The 23,493-nt window shown below is 41.2% G+C and overlaps 1 long non-coding RNA gene across 2 annotated transcripts in view; it reads left to right on the plus strand.

Annotated features, from left to right (window-relative positions):
- LOC106507999 overlaps positions 1-23,493 on the plus strand; it is an 84,146-nt gene that overhangs the window by 58,696 nt on the left and 1,957 nt on the right. The gene's annotated exons all lie outside the window — the stretch shown is intronic.

Raw genomic sequence — 23,493 nt, forward strand, 5'->3', positions numbered from 1 at the left:
CCGACTAGGAACCATGAGGTTGCGGGTTCGGTCCCTGCCCTTGCTCAGTGGGTTAATGATCTGGCGTTGCCGTGAGCTGAGGTGTAGGTCACAGACGCGGCTTGGATCCTGTGTTGCTGTGGCTCTGGCGTAGGCTGGTGGCTACAGCTCCGATTCGACCCCTAGCCTGGGAACCTCCATATGCTGCGGGAGCGGCCCAAGAAATAGCAAAAAGACAAAAAAAAAATTAAAAAAAATTTAAAAAATAAAAAAAGAAGCAGATCCTGAGGCAAGGACTCATGTGTAAGTGAATTATTGAGGAAGTGCTCACAGAAGACTCATGTAAGAGAATAGGAGAGCCAAGACAAGGAAGGGGATAAAGCTTTATAAGAGCACAAGCAAAATCCCAGCCTTAAACTAACTCCACACATTTTTCTGGGGTGAAATCATACCCAAGAGTTGGTCCTACTTCTAGGAAAGAGAGTTGGGTTTCCATCCTCTTGGCTAATCTCTGGGGGACATGAACTCCTCGACACTCCCAACCTTCTACCTGTACTGAACGAAGTAGGTCTGGTGGCCCAAAGGTGGTTTTCTGAAGACAGTTATAGCTGTCAGCAAACAGAAACACAAATGAACATACATAGAAGCAGACCATGGACACATAGAAACAGGCTTCTGGGCATAGCACCAGCAGTGCCTGCCACAGGGGAGGAAGGAAATAAATAACCCAACTACACCCCTCATTGACCTCCCATTGATCATACCCAACCAGGAGCTGGAGGATAAGGGATCCAAGGTAATGCAGGTCTTAGGCATAAAGTAGACACAGGAGAGTAGAAAACGGATCTGGAGAGCAAGGAGAGAATTACTAGAACAAGAGGAATTTTATACCTATCCACTGGGTTCTTGAATTCAAATAGTGATAGTTTGGGAAAGCAAGAGATAACTTTATGTGTGTATATGTATGTAATTAATGTTTGCTGTACAAATAACTGTAATAGCATGAATTATGCCATTAGTGTTATTTCTGCTACTGTAGACCAGTTTCTACAGGTCTAATCCCCCATCTATGAAATTTTTTTAAAAAGCAAAAATACTCGACACTTAAAAATATTCCATTCTCTTCAGTGTGTTCAAGTTCCAGGCTCTGATGAGATAGAAATTAAAAGGTATCCTGATAGTATCTTTAAGGAGTTTAGATCCTAAAAAGCCATCGATGCATGTAATCTTGAGAAGTCCTGAATAAAATCAATGTTGCCTGCTTTTTGGAGCATTTTGCATGTGTTAAACTTCCTCTCTGACATTTGGCATTAGCTCTATGGCAAAAGAGAACTACTGGTAAAAGCCAAGATTGCAAAGGCCTGGAATGAACAGAAAGCTTGCACTGGGAGGAGATGGGCCAGGTATCAAGTTTAGGGTGATGTAATGATTATGTCTATGGCCCTGGAGTTCAAAGGTTATATACTGTAAACTCTAAACTCCAGGGGACACTATTTCCAGCATTGATATGACTTGCCCAAGCTTCCTTGTAAGCCTAATTATATATCTACAATCTGGACCCTTATAAATGGTTTCCCTGCATGTGCTCATAAAGGCTTTCAAAGGCCCAACGCAATGTTGTACTTGACAGGATCCTTTGTGCATGTTTGTTTGGTGCCGGTAACTGAAAACTTAACTCAAATTAGCTTAGGCTTAAATAAGGATTTATAGGCTCTGTAACCACACTGGGGAAACAGCAGAGGAGCTGCTAGGACTTCAGGGTGGTTAAACCTGGACATTTTCTCCACTGATTCCGTCCACTTCAGTCTTTATGTTGGTTTCATTCTCTCTGACAGGCTTTCTCCTGTTGCAGGGAAGCATAGCCTGCTTCTGTCTCTCTGCTTTACCCCTGCCAAGAGGCTCAAGCTCATCCTCTCTGGTGCCAAGTAAAAAAAATCCCAGAGAGGAACTCGACTGACCTGACTTGAGTCAGGTGTCCATCCCCCGATCAAACAACTATGGCCAAGGAGATAGGCTACCCTGATTGGGCCTTTTGGGGGGTATTGTGCTCACCCTTTTGCCTTTTAGTGGGGTCAGGAATGGACACTGTGAGAAAATAACAGCTTCCTTTCAACTTTCTGGTTGGAGTCCAGGAGAGGAACAAAGAAGAGGCTAGTGTTCAGGTATACTCTGCAAAGTGCAGGTGACTATCTTCACTTTAAAGATAAGACAGCCAAAAAAAAAAAAAAAAAATCCTGAGACAGCCAAGTCTTAGAGGGGTCAGGGGACTCATTCAAGGTTATAGAGGTAGTAAGTGGCAAAGGTCTGATTCGTGAGAGGCAATTTATTATAGGGATTAAGAGGTCAGACCCTAGAACCCGGTAGATCTGAGCCCAAGCCCCAGTTCTGCTACCTACCAGTATTGTTTGGTATGAATTATTTTACTTCTTTGCCTCTTATTTCTCAACTTAAATGATGCCTTATGGGCATCATTATAGTACAACCTTCATTAAGATAATCATGAGGATCAAATGAAATAATACACGAAAGGTGCTTAGCACAGTACTAGGCATAATGTAAGATTTGCCGGTGTTGGAGTTCCTGTCATGGCTCAGCAGAAAAGAATCTGACTAGCATCCTTGAGGATGCAGGTTTGATCCCCGATCTTGCTCAGTGGGTTAAGGATCCAGCATTGCCATGAGCTGTGGTATAAGTTGCAGATGCAGCTTGTATCCCATGTTGCTGTGTCTGGGATCACTAGCTATCTTGGGATCACTAGCTCATAGTTCTAGGGTTCCCCTAGGTGACCCCTAGCCTGGGAACCTCCATACGCCACAGGTGTGGCCCTGAAAAAAAAAAAGACAAAAAAAATTTTGCCAGTGTTATTGGCTAAGGATTTGAACCTAAGTATCTCTGCCTCAAAGCAACATCTGTGTGGTTTGAGAGCCTCAGGGGAATCACTGCAATTGCTTCATTCTGTTCTCAGGCCCAATCACTTTGGAATTTTTATAAATGATCCACAAATAAATGAAGTCAGAAAGCCTTCCTTCATTGCCACTGAGCAGCGAGACCACTACCAGGTCATTATATGGGCTGGAAATGGACTGAGCGATGGACCAGAAATGCAAACCAATTCTCAGGAAATCAAAGATTCCAGCCAGGTCTCATTACCAGAGGACATTCTGTCCATTTACCCAAGGAACTAATATAACTGCTCAACTCAGAGTGCTAACATCATCCGTGCTTCCAAACTAGGCTCAGGAAAACATGACCTGTCACTCACTCACTCATCAAGGGTTTATTTAGCATTTACTGTGTGTAGACCCAGAGCTCTGCATGGTGTTTAATATTTATAATCAGAAGAGTCTCTCCTATTTGGAAAGATGAAAAGGGCATTGAGTTAATGGATGGAGGAGCAGTAAGTGAAGGAAACCTATACATATTGTCTGATGAGATTCTCCTTGAATCCATGCTTGAGGAAATTTGAAAAAATTAATCGCAGCACTATTTAGAATAGCCAAGACAAGGAAGCAACCTAAATGCCCATCAACAGAGGAATGGGTAAAGATGTGGTTCATATACACAATGGAAAATTACTCAACCATAAAAAAGAAGGAAATAATGCCTTTTCCAGCAACATGGATGGACCTAGAAACCATCATACTAAGTGAAAGACAAACATCATATGATGTCACCTATATGTGGAATCTAAATTTAAAAAAATGGTTACAAATGAACTTATATGCAGAACAGAAATAGACTTACAGACGCATAAACATTTATGGTTACCAAAGGGGACAGGTTGAAGTGATGGACTGGGGGTTTGAGATTGTCATATGCACACTGAGTTACATGAAATGACTGGCCAATGGGGACCTGCTATATAGCACAGGGAGGGAACTCTACCCAGTAATCTATGATAATCTAGATTACTGCCTTGTAAATTAACCATATTTAAATAAAACAAAAAAAAGTTTCTCAGGAGTAAGAAATTATAAAGGGAAATCAAGTGTAATATCCCTTGTTACTAACTCATGGTGTATAAAAATATCAATGATATTCTCCTCAAAAATGTACCTTTTTACATTGAACCAAAACTCCCATGAGCTAATTACAAAGAGAATATTTCTGGCAAAAGAGATGATACTAAAAGTAGTCGTGTGAAAGATGCCTTAGCTTGATAACCTGGGAAGAATGCTCATTATTCTTAATAATGGTTTATTGATAGCTATTCATTAATTATAATAATATTTATAGATCCATGGATCCTTTCATCCCTAATTTTCAAAGTGCTTTAAAACTAGTAATTAATTTCTCCAACATCTTATGACACATTTAAAGTTAACTTCCTGCAAAATTCGCACCAATGCTCAGAATACCTTACTCAGAAGTTTTAATTCCAGGCCATCATTTCATTGATTGAAACCTTGGAATGAGGAACAACCAGTTTCTAAATTGTACCCAGAGGAGAACTCAACAGCAGGAAAGTTTTTGTATACTGTCAAAGGAAGAAATTCAGGGTGTGGGAAAGGCCTTAACTGGTGGTGGAATCTGCAGCTGGTGTGATGTTGTTGGGTAAACCAGAGCTCATGTGAAGTTAAGGAAAAAGTTCCCTGGGTCTCACTAAAATGCCCAATGTCAACTTGCTTAAGAGGAGAGAGGTCCACTCTTCAGTGATCCAGCTCCATCTCCAGTGCAGGCTAAGAGGTGGTATGGTGGGGTGGGGAGTTCCTGGGCACAGAGTCCAGGGACTGGGCTGCCAGTACAGCTCCACACTGCATGGCTGTGTGACCTGGAGTGAGTCACTTCACCTCTCTGAGCCTTTCTTTTTTGATCCACAAAATTAGTTTAGATTAGTTTGGAGCCATATGTCACAAACGAGCAGGCTAAATGACAATGTTAGGTAGTAGCCCTGTTTTCTTTGGCTAGATAGTGTTTTTTAAAATGCCTGTATTTCCGTTCGCCTTAGCCCCACCATTCCCCATTACCTAATCCCCAGTCTTCCTCCCTCTTTTATGTCACCTTCCATTTGAGCTGACCATCCCTTGGTGAGATGACCTCTGATGTTGTTGCCAACCCTAATAACCAGAAAACCTAGGCATAAAGGGTCCCTAAGCCTCAGCAGTCAGGTAGGAGGAGAATTACAGAACTCTGAAGCTTTGGTGTGCTTTTCCAGGTGCTTCCAGCTGTGAGCTGACGACATCATCTCTTACACCTCTTCCTGTAGATCGCTGACAGCCACGCTCTCCATGGCAGGCACAGAATTAGCCTTTTCCATCTCTTGTATACAGCAGGTGAGAGCACACAGCTAGGTCCCTATTTTAATTTCTCATTTTCTCTTTTCGACTCTTAGAGGCCACAGAGGGGAGATCACCCACGGGGCAAAGAAGCTCTTGTCAAGAGCAAGGTTTGAATCAATGATGGAGGGAAAAGAGGGCAAGAAAAGAGAAATGCTGTGAGGGAATTTCATCCCAGATTTAAGTTAGAGAGAGGCCTGAAAGGCAGGCTATCTTCTGTAAATCCCCCAACTTCTTGACTCTTTCAGGAGCTCCAGCTCTTACCACGCGCTTGAGTTGAGTAGGCTTCCTTGAGTGCTGGCAGGGCGCCCCTTCTCCAGGGGAATTTGTTCCTGCTGACCTGAGGGCACACAGCTGCTGTGGGCCTCGGGAACACAGGCTGTCTGTACAATGCAACCCTGTATTGAAGAAAATCCCCCGCCACGTCCCCATGCAGGAGTTCTGTCATTAACACGGTGTTGCTCATGGGGTGGAATGTGCAAAGGGTAGGGAGAATGGCTTCTTTCTCAAAAGCTTTCTTTTTATAAGCTTGGCCCCCTTGACAACTTGGAATTTTCTTTTGTCACTGAAAAAACATTTCTCTTAAACACAACCCAGACAGTTGTGTGCCTTAAAAGATCTCTTGACCAAACAGATAAGGGAGGCAAGTCAAAAAGCACCCAACTGCAGATTAAAATCAAGAAGCTGATTCCAAGAGCCACATAATGACTGTGGCTTAGCATTCAACTTTCCTCCCTTAAGTGGTTAATTTTCCCCCTGATCACAGAAGTCAAGCATACTCACTGTTGAAAACAAAGGGAGCAAATAATCACCCTTAAACCTCACGACCCAAAGATTTCATTTTAGCACATTTAAAAATTTTTTTAAATTTATTTTTTGGCTGCATCCTCAGCATATGGAAATTCCCAGGCCAGGGGTAGAATCCAAGCCCCAGCTGCAACCTCTGCCATGGATGCAGCAACACCAAGTGCTTAACCCACGGCACCAGGCTGGGGATCAACCCTGCACCTCAGGAGCAAACTGAGCCACTGCAGAGAGACAATGCAGGAACCTTAACCTGCTGTGCCACAGCAGGAACTCCTCATTTTAGCACATTTTCTAAAGACTTTTCTCTGTGCACAGTAATATATTTTTTAAAATTGAGGTATAAATGACATGTAAAATTTTATTAAACTAAAAATATTTCAGCTGTACAGTATTATGATTCAATATTTGTATGCATTGTGAAATGATCAGTGCAATAGCTCTCATAAAAATTTCATTATATTTACCTACAGAAATTTTTTTCTCATGTTGAGGACTTTGAAGATCTACTCTTAGCAACTTTCAAATCTGCAATACAGTATTATTAACTGTAGTCACCAAGCTGCATTACATCCCTCTGACTTAATTATTTTATAACTGGAAGCTTGGACCTCTTGACCCCTTTCACCCATTTTACCCACTCCCCACCTCTGGCAACCATCAGTCTATTCTCTGTATCTATGAACTTGGTTTTTTGTTGTTGGTGGTGGTGGGCTTTTGCTTTTTGTCTTTTATAGATTCCCCATATAAGTGAGATTGTACAGTATTTTGTCTTTCTCTTTTTCACTTAGGGTAATGTCTTCAAGGATCATCCCTGTTGTTGCAAAGGGCATAATTTGATTCTCTTTTTATAGGTGAATAGTATTCCTTGTATATAGTATTCCTAGTATTCCTTGTATATTTCATTCTCTTTTTATAGCTGAATAGTATTCCTTGTATATATTCATTCTCTTTTTATAGCTGAATAGTATTCCTTGCATTACTTTTATAGCTGAATAGTATTCCTGTATTGCAGCTGTATATTTTATAGCTGAATAGTATTCCTCAACAGCATTCATTCTCTTTTTATAGCTGAATAGTATTCCTTGTACATAGGAATGCTATGAGTATTATGAATACCCCTTAATGCTCCATTCACATTAAGGGGTATTCATATATTGACTATTGAAAACATGCCGCAATGAATATTGGTGTCCATGTACCTTTTCAAATTAGTATTTGCATTTTCTTTGGGTAAATATACAGAAGTGGGTTTGCTGAGTCATGTGGTAGTTCTATTTTTAATTTTTTGCGGTACATCCATAACATTTTCCATGGTGGCTGCACCAATTTATGTTCCCACCAACAGCACACGAGTTCCCCTTTTCGCCACATCCTCAGCAATACTTGATATCTCTTGTCTTTGGATAACTGCCATTTTGACAGATACGAAGGGCTATCTCATTGTGGTTTTTATTTGCATTTTCCTAATGATTAGTGATGTTGAACATTTTTTCATGTATCTGTTGGCCATCTGTATGTTTTCTTAGGAAATATGTCTATTTAGATCCTCCGCCCATTTTAAAATCAGATTTTTTTTTTTACAATTTATGCTTTCTTTATATATTTTGGATATTAATTCCTCTATCAGGTAATATGATTCACAAATATTTTGTCCTATTCGGTAGATTGCCTTTTCATTTTGTTGATGGCTTCCTTTGTTGTGCAGAAGCTTTTAGGAATATCTTCCTAAATGTAGTTGAGAACACACTAGTCTCATCTCTTAAAGTCACATTTTCTTTTTCAGGGTACTATTAAATCTCTCTCAGGGAAGATAGAATGCATATGTCATTTAATTTATATGTAACAAGATTTTCAAGGGTTTAGGAGAGATGAGGACATTTGTCCAGGACCATAGAGTTTTGACCATCAAGAGAAGAGATTCGGTACTTCCTAAAAAAATGTCACAGGTGATAGTTGTATTGGACCTAAGCTGTGGAACCAAAGTCTCAAATTCTTATCCACATATATCTTTGATATGACTTCTAGCCATTTGTTTAGATTTATCATTAATTAAAAATACTTGATAAAATATTTTTTCTATTTTTTATTCTTATTATTTCCCAACAGACCTCTGAAATGTGACTTAGAATCACCAGATTTTAAAGCAGCCTCAGGAGCAGTCCCCAGTGTACCCCCACATCACAAGGATTTTGTCCTGGGAGTATAAATAGGTGGTCTTTATGGAGAAGGGGGGAAAACACATTAAGGAAAGGAGAAACAAATGTGTATTTAGTATTAAAAGAAGTCTGTGCCAGGGAGTTCCCATTGTGGCACAGCGGAAACAAATCCAACTAGGAACCCTAAGGTTGTGGGTTCAATCTCTGGCCTGGCTCAGTGGGTTAAGGATCTGGCATTGCTGAGAGCTCTGGTGTACGTCGCAGACATGGCTTGGATATGGTTTTGCTGTGGCTGTGGCATATGCCGGCAGCTGTAGCTCTGATTCGGCCCTAGCCTAGGAACCTCCATATGCCATAGGTGTGGCCCTAAAAAGCAAAAAAAAAAAAAAGTTTGTGCCAAACGACCTTGTGTTCAGCCTCAAGCTTTAAACAGAGTCCATTGCACCATCTGGAAAACATGAGCTTCAGCAAGAGAACCAGTACCACCCTAAACACATTTCCCTTGTTATATCCATCTGCGCGGTGAAGAGACTACAAGGTGAAGAGAGGGAATTCTACAAGACACAAAAGCATCAATACTAGGAATAATGGGTCTTGCTCTGCTGCAACCTGGCCAGTCCAAGATTCAGGGTGTAGAGACCCCTGATGTTACCACACAAGGCAATTCTCAAGTGTGAAATGTGTTCAGGACTCTTTGTCCCTGATCGAAAACTGCCTTTCCACAGAGTAGTTGTAGACGTGAGTGTAATTGACCCTCTCAGCAGTTTAGGGTGGAAATGGGAAGCAGGAAAGGTGATGTAATGTGTAGAAAGCATAATTACGTGAACTTTCTCAACCAACCTACATACATGGCATCTTTCAAAATTCTAGTGCTTAATTTATTCTGGCCCTGGAAAACAAGCAATTATATCTGGAACTCAGTCTTTACTAGATAGACATAGTACTTTGTCTTTATGCATCAATGCTTAAAAGCTTTGCTGAAATACATATGGAACACACTCCCCACAGTTAGGAGAGGGCTGAGAGAAGGTAGGGGATCTCTTTTCAGCTCCTGGGATGGCCCCCCAATTCCTCAGAGTGGGGACCACTGCTGCTCTTGCCATGTGCTTTCAGTTGCCAAATCTGATTAAGGCAGAAAGCCCACCTGCCACACTACTGAGGAGCCCTGCTGCCTGGCTGCCTCCTTTGGTGTCAACTGTGGCTGGAATGGGATAGAGCCAGGGACTCATCTGCCTCAGGGGTTGGGCTTTTGCAGATTCCCTGCAGCCCCTGTTCACCTGCCCCATATTGTTGAGATCAGAGCATCATGTGTATATCTCAACCCCTACATGTACTAATCCAGGGGCCCTCCTGGAAACTTCTTTTCCCCAAGGGCTATTTATTTAGAAAATTGAAAATATTTTGACTTGTCTCTTAACTTATCACCCAAATGTAATCTGTTCATTGTAGAAAATTTGGAAAATAAAGATATGTACCAGGACAGAAAAAAAAAAAAAAAAAAGGAAAAAGAAAAACCCATCCACTTACTAGAGATAACTACTGTTAATACTTAGTATCTATCCCTTTTATATATAATTGTGTGTGAGTATATATGTTTTAACATTCATTACTTTGGAGCCTGTATTTTATACTTAATCTATGGTAATCCTGATCACCTTCCCACATCATTAAACATTCGTTTTTCTACAAGAGCATTTTTGGATACTGCTGGAAGGCTGCCTTGTAGTGACTCCAGCTCCGGTGTGGTCTTCCATCTAGCAACTCCTCTTGAGACAGAGGGGGAACTATTGAGCATTCCGCTAAACAAATGCCAGGCACACCAAAACATTCATAGACAATCTCACTGATAGACAAAAAAATGATATGAGAGGAAATATGCTTGCTTCTTATAAGAACCTTCCTGCAGCAGAAAACAAGGCAAGAATGGTGGAGGATCCCCCAGAGTCTCGTCACTCGAAACCACCACACATGGTAAAAGAATGCTAGGGCTGAGACGTCAACCAGAAAGGGCTGCTTGTGGCTGGGGAGCCATCCTGTGTAACTAGGTGGAAGCAGAAATGGCCGCTTTTCTTCCAGTGGAGCCATGCCAGCCAGGCACAACTCTGTGGTGTTGTATCATTTCCTAACTCTTCCTTTGGCCTACATGGAGGTTGGCGAAAAGGGGCCCACTGCCCTCTTGAAGTGTGACTTAGAAAGGTTACAAAGTCTTTTCCAACAAAAGACAAGTTTTAAGTCAGAAAGAAGATGCAGACCAAGTGCAACACAGAACCAGAAGCCCAGAGGTGGCAAAAGGAGGAATTGCATCTCTAATGCAATTAGGAAAACTGAAAACCCATCAAAAGCCTGGGTGTTCTTGAAGAACACCAGACCCTTCTGCTTCTCCACAGCCATAGACCTTCCCGCTGAGAAGTAAAACGAGGGATCCAGAGCTATCTTTCTTGCTCTGGTTTTTGTTCAGTGCTTAATACACATTTGTTGGTGCCCCAGGGCTGAGCGCCTGAAAAAATTGCCCCTGGTCATCATTTTTAGCCCATGTGGAAAAAGGTCTTCAATGAGTGAGGATGTTAAGATGGAGCAGAGTATTGCGCTACCTACATTACTAATTTTGGTCTGAGAAGAAAGTCTCTTTCCCAACTTTGGAATGAAGCCAGGCCAGTAACTGTAACTGAGGACTTCCAAGGCTCCAGCAGTTGTTTCCTTGAGAGTCATTTCTGCTTTATTCTTACTTTACTTAGCAAGAGAAACTACTAGGACTTGGCTGTCCATTATGCTATTTAAAGTAAAGTTTAGCGATAAAAAATTGTAATTTCATTCTCCTGTATTGTTACTTAAGCCACAGATATTATAGGAACAATCTGTTTCTACCCACACTGTCATCCCTGAAAATTCTATGTTATAATCTGTGCTTTCTAACTGACCCAGTTTTGAAAGGAGATAAAAGGGACAGTACCTTGTTAGAAAAACAATGATAATATCATTGATTTTGATAGGCTTACTTAGAAAACTAAGAAATGAAAAATCTTTCAATTTCATTTTTGGTGGATCCAACATTCATTCATTCATTCATTCACGTATTCATTCATTCAACAACCATGTATCAAGCTCTGCCATTGTGTTGGGTGCTGTAGGAAATGCAAAGATGAAAAACGGCAAAACTCTGTCCCCTTATTATCTAGTAGGGAGATAAATCATGTGCATAAATAGGCATAAAATATAATTTAATCAGTGCCATAAGAGAAGTAAAGATCAATTCTGTGAGTTAAAGAAAAAGAAGGAAGATTTTATAATATGTAGAAATATTGGAGTTCCCTTTGTGGCTCAGGGGTTAACGAACTTGACTAGGATCCATGAGGATACGGGTTCAATCCCTGGCCTCACTCAGTCGGTTAAGGACCCAGCTTTGCTGTGAGCTGTGGTGTAAGTCACAGAAAAAGCTTAGTCCCATGTTGCTGTGGCTGTGGTGTAGGCCGGCAGCTGAAGCTCTGATTTGACCCATAGCCTGGGAACCTCCATATGCCATAGGTGCAGCCCTAAAAAGTAAAAAAACAAAAAAAAACAAAAAAAAAGGAAGAAAAAAGAAATATCAATCACTGCGTTGTGTACCTGGAACATGGTATTGTAGGTCAATTATACCTCAAAATTTTAAAATGTAAGAAAGACCAATTTCGAGTCTTTAGGGATTTAAATAAAGTTCTCCAAATTTATTTTTTAAAAATAGAAAGTAGTGAGAAGGATGAATAAGACTTCATGGAGGAGATGACATGTGAACTGGACCTTAACAGAAACCTAGGGATGAGTGGAATGTAATTCCAGGCAGAAGGAATAACATAAGCAAAGGCACAGAGGTGAGAAAATCTGAATCTGTAGCAAACAGTGAGCAGTTGTTTTTATTTTTTTTTGTCTTTTTGTTGTTGTTGTTGTTGCTATTTCTTGGGCCTCTCCCTCGGCATATGGAGGTTCCTAGGCTAGGGGTCGAATCGGAGCTGTAGCCACCGGCCTACACCAGAGCCACAGCAACGCGGGATCCGAGCCGCGTCAGCAACCTACACCACAGCTCACGGCAATGCCGGATCATTAACCCACTGAGCAAGGGCAGGGACCGAACCCGCAACCTCATGGTTCCTAGTCGGATTCGTTAACCACTGCACCACGACGGGAACTCCTGAGCAGTTGTTTTTAAATTGAAGTAGAGTTGATTTACAGTGTTGTGTTAGTTTCAGCTGTATAGCAAAGTGATTTAGTTACACATATAAGTATATATCCATATTCTTTAAAAATTTTCTTTTGTCATAATTTATTACAAAATATTGAATGTACTTCCCTGTGCTCTACAGTAAATCCTTGTTTATGTATGTTATATATGATAGTGTGCATCTGTTAATCCATACAAACAATGAGTAGTTTTGTATGACTTGGGTATAGGTTGCATAAAAGGAAGGACAAGCAAGAAATAAGATTACAAATAAAAGTCAGATGCATATTTTGGAGGATCTTGACTATCCAGCTAAGGTATTTGAATTTTATTCCAATGCCGATGACATTGTCAGAGCAGAGAGAGAATGCAGTATCAGAGGGTGACATGGACTAGAAGTAGGTGAGGGATGAGAGGCAAGATTACCAGAAGGTGCTGCCAGGGTGCAGACAGGAGTTAACCAGGCCTGAGTTAGGGCAAAGCAGACAAACTAGGAGGCAGAGGCGGCATTCACAGAATTTAGCAACTGACTGAATGTGAGGATGGAAGCACGGATTTATGCCCATCGCTAAGTTAGTGGTGCTCAAGCTTCAGCACATCGGAATCACCTGGAAGGCTTGTTAAAATACAGATTGGGGGCCCCACCCTGTGAATTGGATTCATGTCTGGAGTGGGATTCCAGAATCTGCATTCCTAGCAAGTTCCCAGGAGATGCTTCTATTGTTGGTCCAAGGACAACACTTGGAGAACTACTGCTCCAGATCCTCTGTGGCTCACTTTTGTGACTCTGGGGAAGCTACTGCAAAGGAACAAGGAAGGCAGGAGAGGCAGTTGTTAGCCAGTACACATGGATTGGAGGAGACCTTTCTCAGCCCATGGACCTATAGCAAGAGGACTCAGTTAGGGGTGTTTACTGTGTCCAAAGACACAGTACTTACTGTGTCTAGTAGTAGTTACCCATTCACATCTTTGCTTTTTTTTTTTTTTTTTTTTTTTAATGGAAGCACAGAAGGGCACTAATTTAGGCTCAGGCATTCTGTTTTTCTTTGAAGATACGCAGGTTCTAATTTTATAGAGCGGCAACATTAGGATGGAACCTTAGAATCAACAGCCCTGAGTTCAAATCCTGCCCCTGCCCCTTCTGCCAATGACTTAACCTCTCAAAGTCTCCATTCTTCTGTGTAAAAATTGGGAGAACAGTGCACAGTGCTATAAGGAATAAGTGTGGACACCTACAGAAAGCATTTGGCACTGGAGCTGGCACACTAATGGGCTTCATGAATTTTGGTTTCCTCCTACCCCAATCCTTCAGGAGTGAGTGCAGAGGGCTCAGCCCGTGGCAAAAGCCTTTATAAGCGCTTCTCAGTCAAAAAGTCCTGGGGCGGAGACACCCTGAGGTCCCATAGTTACCAATTCGCATCTTTGGGTTATTTTTTTTTTTCTTATGGAAGGTCCCAGGCTAGGGGTTGAATTGGAGCTATAGCTGCTGGCCTACACCATGGCTATAGCAATTTGGGATCTAAGCTATGTCTGTGACCTATTCGGGATCCTTAACCCACTGAATGAGTTCAGGGATTGAACCTAAGTCCTCACAGATAGCAGCATGTTGAATCCCCACAGGACGTGGGAAAATACATTTGTCAGGTACTTTCTGCCTGCTGGGAGAGCACTGGAAAATAGGATCTGAAATGGGATATGGACACAGAGGGAGGAGTTTCTGGAATAAAGCAGTTTTGTCTTCTTTATTTTTTAGGGCTTTATTTTTCTTCTTTTTTTAGGGCTGCACCAGCAGCACATGGAGGTTCCCAGGCTAGGGGTCGAATCAGAGCTATAGCTGCCAGCCTATACCACAACCCCAGCAACGTCAGATCCAAGCCATGTCTGCGACCCCCACCACAGCTCACGGCAATGACGGATCCTTGACCCACTAAGCAAGGCCAGGGATCGAACCTGCGTTCCATGGATGCTTGTCAGATTCTTTTCCTCTGAGCCATGATAGGAACTCCAGTTTTGTCTTCTTTAGAATTTTGTTCAGGCCAGGTGGGCCTTGGCCAGAGCTGTGTTGTAGAGGGTCCTTTGAGGCTTTGATCTGGTGGTGAAGTTGTGTGAACTTTAGAAGATTTTCAGAGTGCCCGTGGTAAAAACAACAACAAAAAAGAGCTGGTAAGCATTTTTTCCCCCTTTAACCAGATAAATCTGATGTCATAACATCCCCAGACAGGAAAGCAGAATGCAGACTTGGCAGTGAATCACAGAGGGAAGAGCGTCTGAGACTGAGCCTATGTCATGGGAACTTAGTGACAAACAAGGCCCTGAGGCTCCCCACCCCCATCCAGGAAGAAAGTGGATGGGAAACAGGCAGCCCCATCATTTCAGCCAGATGAGATGGGGATGGGGAGGGGAGGGAGACTGGCGGGGAGGGGAGGATCACACAAATACTTTCCTGCTCTCGGATGATCATACCAAACATACCAGGTCATAGATTAGTAGGAAGGTAGGACCCATTCATCCATTTAGTGGGGATATGAAGAGAAGGAGGGGAAGGGGTTGCTCGAAACAACTTTTGTGACCCTCACCATACCTGCCAGTTGATGATTTCATGGTAGGAGCTAAAGAGGCCCACTTCGCTCAAGCTGCCATTGATGGCAATTCCACTAATGGGTCATGAAGAGAAGCATCAGTCATTCAGTTCCAATGGGTCTCTGACTGAACTGACACTCTTTATTTTTAAAAAAAATGTATTTACATTTGCCCAATAGATACAGTACAGATACAAAGGAATGCTATGCAACAAAAATAAATGACTGCAGATAACTGTGTAGTGACAAGCAAAGGAGGTTATAAAAAGAGTATAACCCTATTATTATTTTAAAAATAGAATTAAAAAAGACTGGAAAGATGTCTCAGGAGTTAACTCTGGTGGTCAAATTATAGAAAAATTCCCCCCTTTTTTCCTATCCGAGTTTTTGAACTTATTTACAAGTAGGCATATATTGCCTTTAAAGTAAGAAAAGGCAAAATAATTTAATTAAAAAATTTCACTTTAGGAGTTCCCTGGTGGCTCAGCAAGTTAAGGTTCTGGCATTGTTCTTGCAGTGACTCTGCAGCAGCTCAGGTCACTGCTGTGACACAGATTAGATCCCTTGCCCAAGAACTTTCGTGTGCTGAGGGCATGGCCAAAAAAATATTTTTAATTCTAAGAAACATTCTCTTTCACGAAATATGAGTATAAACTATATATAATTTTGTTACCTGCATTTAAGCATTTTCCAAGTTATTAAAAACTTCATAATAATTATTTTATCATATAAACACACCATGCTTCTTTGTCTCATCCCCAATTGTTGGCTCTGTGTATTTACAACTTTTTACTCTTACGAATAATGCTGCAATAAATCTTTTTAATTCATTCGATTTGCCCACAGATTTTATCTTACCCCAGTTGCCTTCATAGGATTGAATTTTCCTTATATTAACATACTGGCATAAACATATTTTTCTTTCTTACTATATACCAGTAAACTGAAACTGATTTTTTCTTTTTTTTAAATACGGACCCTCTCTCACACTAAGATTTTCTAGTAAGACTATTAGGCTTTTGAAATAGCAAGACAATTGTTGGTCACAGATTGGAGCCTTAGGTCATTCAGTCCTGTGTCTATGTACAGGGAGGTAGCTGAGACCCATAGAAGTGGAATGACGTGCAAGGGCACATAGTGAATTAGTGACCAAGGTGGAAAAGCAACTTTATAAATACTGCCCAAGGACTGGGAGCTTTGGAGGATTAGGAAGCAGCAAACAACGATAGGGCAGAAGATAGAGAGTTGCCGGTATAGTGCAGTGGATTAATGATCTGGCTTGTCTCTGTGGAGGCGCAGGTTCGATCCCTGGCCCAGTGCAGTGCGTTAAGGATCTGGCATTGCTGCAGCTGTGGTGTAGGTCCCAGAAAGGGATTTGATCACTGGCCTGGGAACTTCAATATGCCCTGGTGCAGCCAAAAAAGAAAAAAAGAGAGAGAGAGAATGAAAAAAGACTTAGTTCTAGAAGGGGAAGGAATAGCAAGATGGGTAGGAGAGAGGGAAGGAGGTTTGATTAGGGAGGTAAAGAAAACTGAGTTCAAGGATGGCAGTGTAAAAAGAAAAAGTTAACATATAGAGACTTCGATGGAAAGGGTTCTCAACTTTGGTACTATTGGCATTTGGGCCAGATGATTCTTCGTGGTGTGCTATCCTGTGCATTGTAGGATGGTTAGCAGCATCTCTGGCCTCTACCCCCCAACATCCAGTAGCAACTGGGGCCCCCAGTTGTGAGACAACCCAAAATGTCCCCAGACATAGCCAAAAGTCCCCTGGGGCAAAATCACACCAAGCTGAGAAGCATGGCTGTGTGTTATTGTTCTCTGATGCCACTACTGGAGAAACACCTCCCCCATTTCTTATTTTACTGGAAAGGAATCTAAAACATCTCCTGAAAGAGGGAATTGGAAGCAAAACATTCACATGCAGTTTATAGAATGTCCCCAAACAGAAAGGCAAGGAGAGAAAATCATTAAATAAAGCCCATTTTTCTGACAAATAAAATGAGACCGGAAATATAGAATTTGCTTTAGGCACTGGGATGAGTCAGAGAGAAACCAGTAAGAGAAACATGAACTTAGCTTCTGACCTTTAGAAAAGAAGAACAATTTCATCACTAACCCTTCCCCAATTTAATCCTGGATCTTTGTGAGAACAAGGAAGAAAATCTCCACTAGGAAATCTGCTGTGGAAGCTAATGAAATGTCAGGAATTGGAAGTAACAGGCAGAAATTTTTCCTTTCTGTTCTGAAGGACAAAAGCAAAGGGTGGAAAGAGTTAGAGTCTCTGATTCAAAAAAAATAAATAAAAAAAATTAGCCATTGTTAACCAAGCATTATAAAGTGCCTTATATACACACTCTTTCCCTAGAGCCCACATCAGCCCTTGAGTCAGGTCCTATTTTTATCACTTGACAGATGAGAAGCTAAGGGTCAGAAGTTAGGTAACTTGCCCAAGGTCAGTTAGCCAGGTGATGAGATTAAGATTTCAAACCAGGCTTGTCTGATTACCAAGGCAGGGCAGTAAACTGTCAGCACCCCTCCCCTGCCATCAACAGCCTACTCCTATAAGATTGCTACTCAGTCCCACTTCAGGGTGTTTTCTTAAAAAGAAAAAACCATAGTTCACCTCACCATGATCATGGGCAAGAGTACTGGGCACTTCACTGGGCACTTCCTGTAACAAGAGTCTAACCTGGAGGCTCTTTCCCAGGAGTTCACCTGCATCTGAACTGTGTGGGAAGAGCAACAGAATATGTCTCACTAGGTGCTATCAGAGTCCGGTCCCCAGCTGGTACCCATTCTAGTCCTCTGGCTGCCTTTCACAAAACACAAAGCTATCTCCCCAGCTCCAGCCCCGAAGAGCCACAGCTGCCCTGGCCCAGCTGGCCTGCTCTCCTCCTGGCACAAAATGCAGTGATTCCTTCTTTCACAAACACAATTAGAGCATTTCTGTCAGACTTTTTAAAAGACTTTTTTTTTTTTGATGTAAAAAGAATGAAATAATGCCATTTGCAGCAACATGGATGGACCTAGAGATCATCACGCTAAGTGAAATTAAGTCAGACAAGACAAATATGATATGATATCACTTATCTGTAGAATCTTAAAAAAATGATACAAATGAACTTATTTACAAAACAGAAATAGACTCACAGACATAGAAAACAAACTTATGGTTAGGAAAAGGGAAAAGGGGAGGGATAAATTAGGAGTTTGGGATTAGCAGATACATACTACTGTTATATAAATTAGATAAATGTCAAGGACTTACTGTATAGCACAGGGAACTATATTCAATATCTTCTAATAACCTATGATGGAAAGGAATTTGAAAAAGAATAGATATATATGTATAACTCAATCATTTTGCTATATACCTGAAACTAACACAACATTGTAAATCAATGATACTTCAATTAAAAACAAGACTGTATTTTAGATAAGTTTTAGATTCACAGCAAACTTTAGGTGAAGGTACAAAGATTTTCCATAAACCCTCTGCCCCCACATGTTATCAACACTTCCACAAGAGAAGTGCATTGGCTATAATTTATGAACCTACATTGACATGATATAATCACCCAATGTCTGTAGTTCAAATTAGAATTTATTTTTGGGGTTGACTTTTTAATTTCTTAAGAACTTTTGGAATTGTGTTTGGGATTTTTAAAAAGAGCTACTATGGTGTTGTATTTTAAAAGCAATTTTGTTTCCACTGAGGGAGGGCTTCAGGAGGCAAGAGCTGGTTTTCAAACCTTTCCCTTCAAGCAGAAATATTCTGTGAGTTCTTGGGGTATGCAGTACAGATATCACATGCCTTCCGTGCATGGTTCCCAGGATGACAAATAGATATGTTGAGGATAATAACAGTAACAACAACAAGAAACAATGTAACCTGCTTACTCTGAGTCATGTACTCTTAGACATGAGCCATACACTTTTACACTTTTACACATGAGCAAACTGAGGTCCAGAGAAGTTCAGTCACTTGTCTGAGGTCACACAGCTAAGAAGTACAAAACCTTAAAAAACAGAGGAGCGGAAATCTTTCAGTATAATTAAAAAAAAAAAAATTTTCTTCTTTCAACCACCTGCATATGGGCGGTTCTGAGAACACAGCCTTGTTTCCTTCCACAAATATTTATTGAAACCCTACCATGAGCCGTTCAAAGAAGGGTGGTGAGATCAGAGTTCCTAGGCTGTGATTTCAGCATTGGATAGAGGCGTGCAATGGTATTAGAAAATCTTCGCAATGTGAAAACAAGCTCTCTCCTACTTAGTGCCTCCACCTGGCAAACCGATCCCGTTTGCCTTCACAGGAGGAAGCGACAGGGCTGACACCTATTGTCTGTTCATGTTCATCCACTCAACCCTGGACTCTCCCTCCCCTCCCCCCCCACACACATGAAATGCTCCACCTGGTGAACAGTGCCCCCCTAAATGCCAGGCCTCATGGGCATGGACACTCCTTATCCTGCCCATCTTCTCTGTGGCATTTGACACTCTTACCAACTTTTTCTTGAAACTCCCTTTTCTTGAAACTCTAATGACTTTCCAAGACCACCCCTTTCTTGTTTCCCTCCCACTCCTCTGCTGCTACTTCTCAATATCTTTCATTGTAAGTAATTTCAAAACATGGAACTTTAAATATGCTTAATGCATAATTAACTCATAGTGGTTTTGATAAACTTTATCTGCATCATGCCAAGGGGTGAGCATGGGAAAAACATCGCAAGGAAGGCTCACAGCACACCCTGCGTTTGCCCACCGGTTCCATTAGAAGATGTGTTCCAGCTCCAGCATGGTGTTGAGCTTGGCTCTGTCTCTTCTGGGCACTCACTGTGAACCTTCAAAGCAGGAGCAGCAGCTCATTGTTTGCTAGGAACTATATTTAGGAAAGGCAAAGCCTGCTGGGTGTGGAAAGACTGCTGGTTTAGGCAGAGGGTCAGACTTAAAGGCCTAGACCTGTGAACACTTACTTCTTGGGTGTTAAGATTTTAAGTGTGTATTTTGGAACAATAGGACCCCAGCTTCTGCTGGCCCTAAAGGGTTACAGATTTTCCCTTTCCGTGACAGATTGTACAGCTACATCCCAGAAGACATAAAACTCCTTCCAGTCATCCCAGATTTAGGTCCATAGATTTCCAGTTATAGAAGAGAGCCATTCTGGGTAACGCAGCAGATGTAAATTGTGTGCCTGCATTGATTTCGCATTAATTTCTCGTAGGCTATTTCCATGGTGCTTAAATACCACTTTTTAAAGCTTTTATGGTATTGTATTTTAAAAGCTGATTTGTTTCCACCTAAGAGCAGGCTCCATGAGGCAAGAGCTGTTTTTCAAACCCTTCCTTCCCCTTGTGGGAAAGCATTTTCCCTGGTAAAGAATTGTCAATAATGAGCTGTCTGTTTGCACAACTCCTGCGTGCATATTCTTGTGATGCTTCTGTATTCTTCCTTTGCAAGACACGTCATGGGGCACAAGCTTTAGCTTTCATGCTCCCTTGAAAGACCAGCCCTGACACCTTTTGGAGCTGAGTTAAGTGGTTGTGTAGGAGCTCAGGGCTCAGATAATGGCCCTGAGTGTCCTTGCTGCACAGCTCTCTGGGCCCTTCATTTTCCTCTTGAACCAAATGCCTTCAGAACCTGTCAGATGAAGAGCAAAAAGACAATCTACCCCCTTTTCTTTTAAAAGAGAGAAGGAGAGCTAAGATGCTAGATTCAGGTTGAAGCCCTGAACATGATACAGAAGCTCTTCTTACAACCTTTGAAGCATTAATTTTACACATAAAGCCACACAGCACACAGCAAAATAACAGTATATCAGCTGTTTCTCTACCAACACACGGCACCAGACAACAGGGGCCCTTCAGTGGCATTTCTTCATTGATGTGGCAGTGTTTACTAGGCTTGGGTTTATTTTTGAGACCTTTTACAAGTGGTTTGATGAACTGAATTAAACTAAACACTAGGAGCACTTGAGAGTCTTGAAAATGCAACTGAAGAGAAGTATACAATTATGATGAAAACTAAAGTTACCATGAAATTGGAAAGAAATGGAAGGTGAATGTGGTTTAATCTGAGGGCTAATTCCCCAGCACAAAGAGGGAGCTGTGCAGCATGGACTGTACAACTGACTGTGAGAGGTTAGAATGCTGACGCTGAAGATGGTTGCAGGTTGGATGTCTATTATACTAAGATTAATTCAGGAGAACACTCTGGACTCAAGGACAAGCAGACATCCCTTTAGGGATGTAACCTCATAAAGAAAGGTAATTTTGTACAAAGCAGCTGCATTTACCAGTGACATGCTCATTTTTAGATTCTAGCACCACCTAGGGGAGAGAATGAAATAATTTTTATCCACTCTCAGGTCAAAAGACTCTATTAACAATTTTTCAGTTTTCAAAATGCTTTCATTTTAATGTCTCATTTGATACTCAGGTAATTATCTTTGAGGTATGAATTTCTATCATCATTGTACAGATGAAGAAATTCATCTTTCATGAGCTTATTGCACAAAGAACTTGGCCAATTTTTCATGTGATTGGAACTGTTCTCCATGAATTGATTACTTTTTAAACAACTTTATTCAAGTGTGATTTACATTCTGTAAATTTAACTGATTTTATATATACAGTTGATTAATTTTAGTAGGTTTGCTGAGCTATGCCGCCGTTATCATAATGCAGTTTTAGAACCTTTTTTAATCACTGCAAGAAGATCCTTTCTACCTCTTTTACACTTAATCTCCCTCCCCATGTTCCAGCCCCAAGCAGTCAGCAATTTGCTTTCTGTTTCCATAGATTTGCCTTTTCTGGACATTCTGCATAAATGGAATCATACAACATGTGTTCTTTTGTGGCTGGCTTCTTGCACTTAATGTAATGTTTTTTTAGGTTTGCCTAGTGTAGCGTTTATCAGCATTTCATTTCTTCTTATGGCTGAGTAGTATTCCATTGTACTGATAGATCTCATTTTATTTGTCTGTTCACCAGCTGATGGACTTAAGGATTGTTTTCAACTTTTAGCTGTTCTGAATAATGCTACTGCGAATATTTGTATGAAAGTCACATTTCTAGGCAAGAAACTTTCATTACTAAACAGAGCAGTGACTAAAATGTGTAGAAGAATAGCTATATACATTTTGTGTATTGGGGAGAAAAAATATGGTAAACAATCTGGAAGTGCCCAAGGGGAATCCATTTGGGTCCTGGGTTCAACACATACACCCAGGAACCGAGGGGACTCTTGGAACAACAGTCTTGGAGAAACACAGGATAAACATAGGGAAATAATTCAGGATATGCTTTGATGGATTAGAAGGGGTCAAAGATAGTTCTTTTTTTTTTCTTTTTTCTTTTTATTATTTATTTATTTATTTTAGGGCTGCACCCACAACATATGGAAGTTCCCAGGCTAGGGATCAAATTGGAGCTACAGCTGCCAGCCTACGCCACAGCCACAGCAATGCAGAATCTGAGCCACGTCTGTGACCTATACCACACCACACTGGATCACCAACCCACTGAGTGAGGCCAGGGAACAAACCCATATCCTCATGGATCCTAGTCAGGCTTATTAACCTCTGAGCCATGGAGGGAACTCCCAAAGATAGTTCTTAAAGGACATCTTCTTGAGTCAATACAATATGTAGCAGATGCAGACTTTGGACATAATGTGTCTGAAGTTGCAGGTCCTGTTACAATCCCTCCTTATTGCGAAGATAGTAGTCAAAAAGCCCTTTCAAAAGTTAAAGATAAAGTGGGGGATCAGATGCATCTGAGTCCAAATCCAGGCTTGGTCAACATGTATAAGGACTTGGCTGGTCAATTTTCTCATCAGTATCCTGAGAGGCAATGGCACCTACCTTACAGAACTGTTGTGCAGACTCACTTACCTGGTGAATGCAAAGAACTTTGCATAGGGATGGGCAGATGGTCAATTCTGAAGTTATTTGCATGGAATTGGATTGTGCTCTAGATACCCAGAAACAGTGACATTGACTTCTGTTTATTCCTGAGACCCTTTACATTTTCTTCATTGGATCTTTCAGCCTGAGATCCTAGCAAACAGAGGTATAAATTTCCTTTAGAGGTGATACAATGTTTGTGGAAGTGGAACCTCATAAAAAATATATATTACTTGTCACCCAGAGTGCCATAGGCTGGTAAGAAGATTGAGTGCAAATCTGAAGGGAGCGGTTAGGACTTAGGGCGATAAACACTGGAACAATTAGCATGATAAGTTAGCAATTCATTTTGCATATAGAAATGTTGCCTAGGACTCTATAGAGTTTTCTCTATTTATGGAAGAGAGTCAGAGGTCCTTGGGTTTAATCAAAATTTAATACCCTGTGAGGGGAAATATGAGGAATACAAATTCTTAGTAATAGGCAGTATGTCACATGCAGTAATTGCCAGCTTTAAATAGTCCTTCCTGTTGTCCCTCTCCTTGTCAGCCTGTGCACCTGATTTGTAGTCAGGAAAATATGGCCAGAACCATATT

This window comes from Sus scrofa, chromosome 13 (assembly GCF_000003025.6).
Source record: "Sus scrofa isolate TJ Tabasco breed Duroc chromosome 13, Sscrofa11.1, whole genome shotgun sequence".
Taxonomy (NCBI): Eukaryota; Metazoa; Chordata; class Mammalia; order Artiodactyla; family Suidae; genus Sus; species Sus scrofa.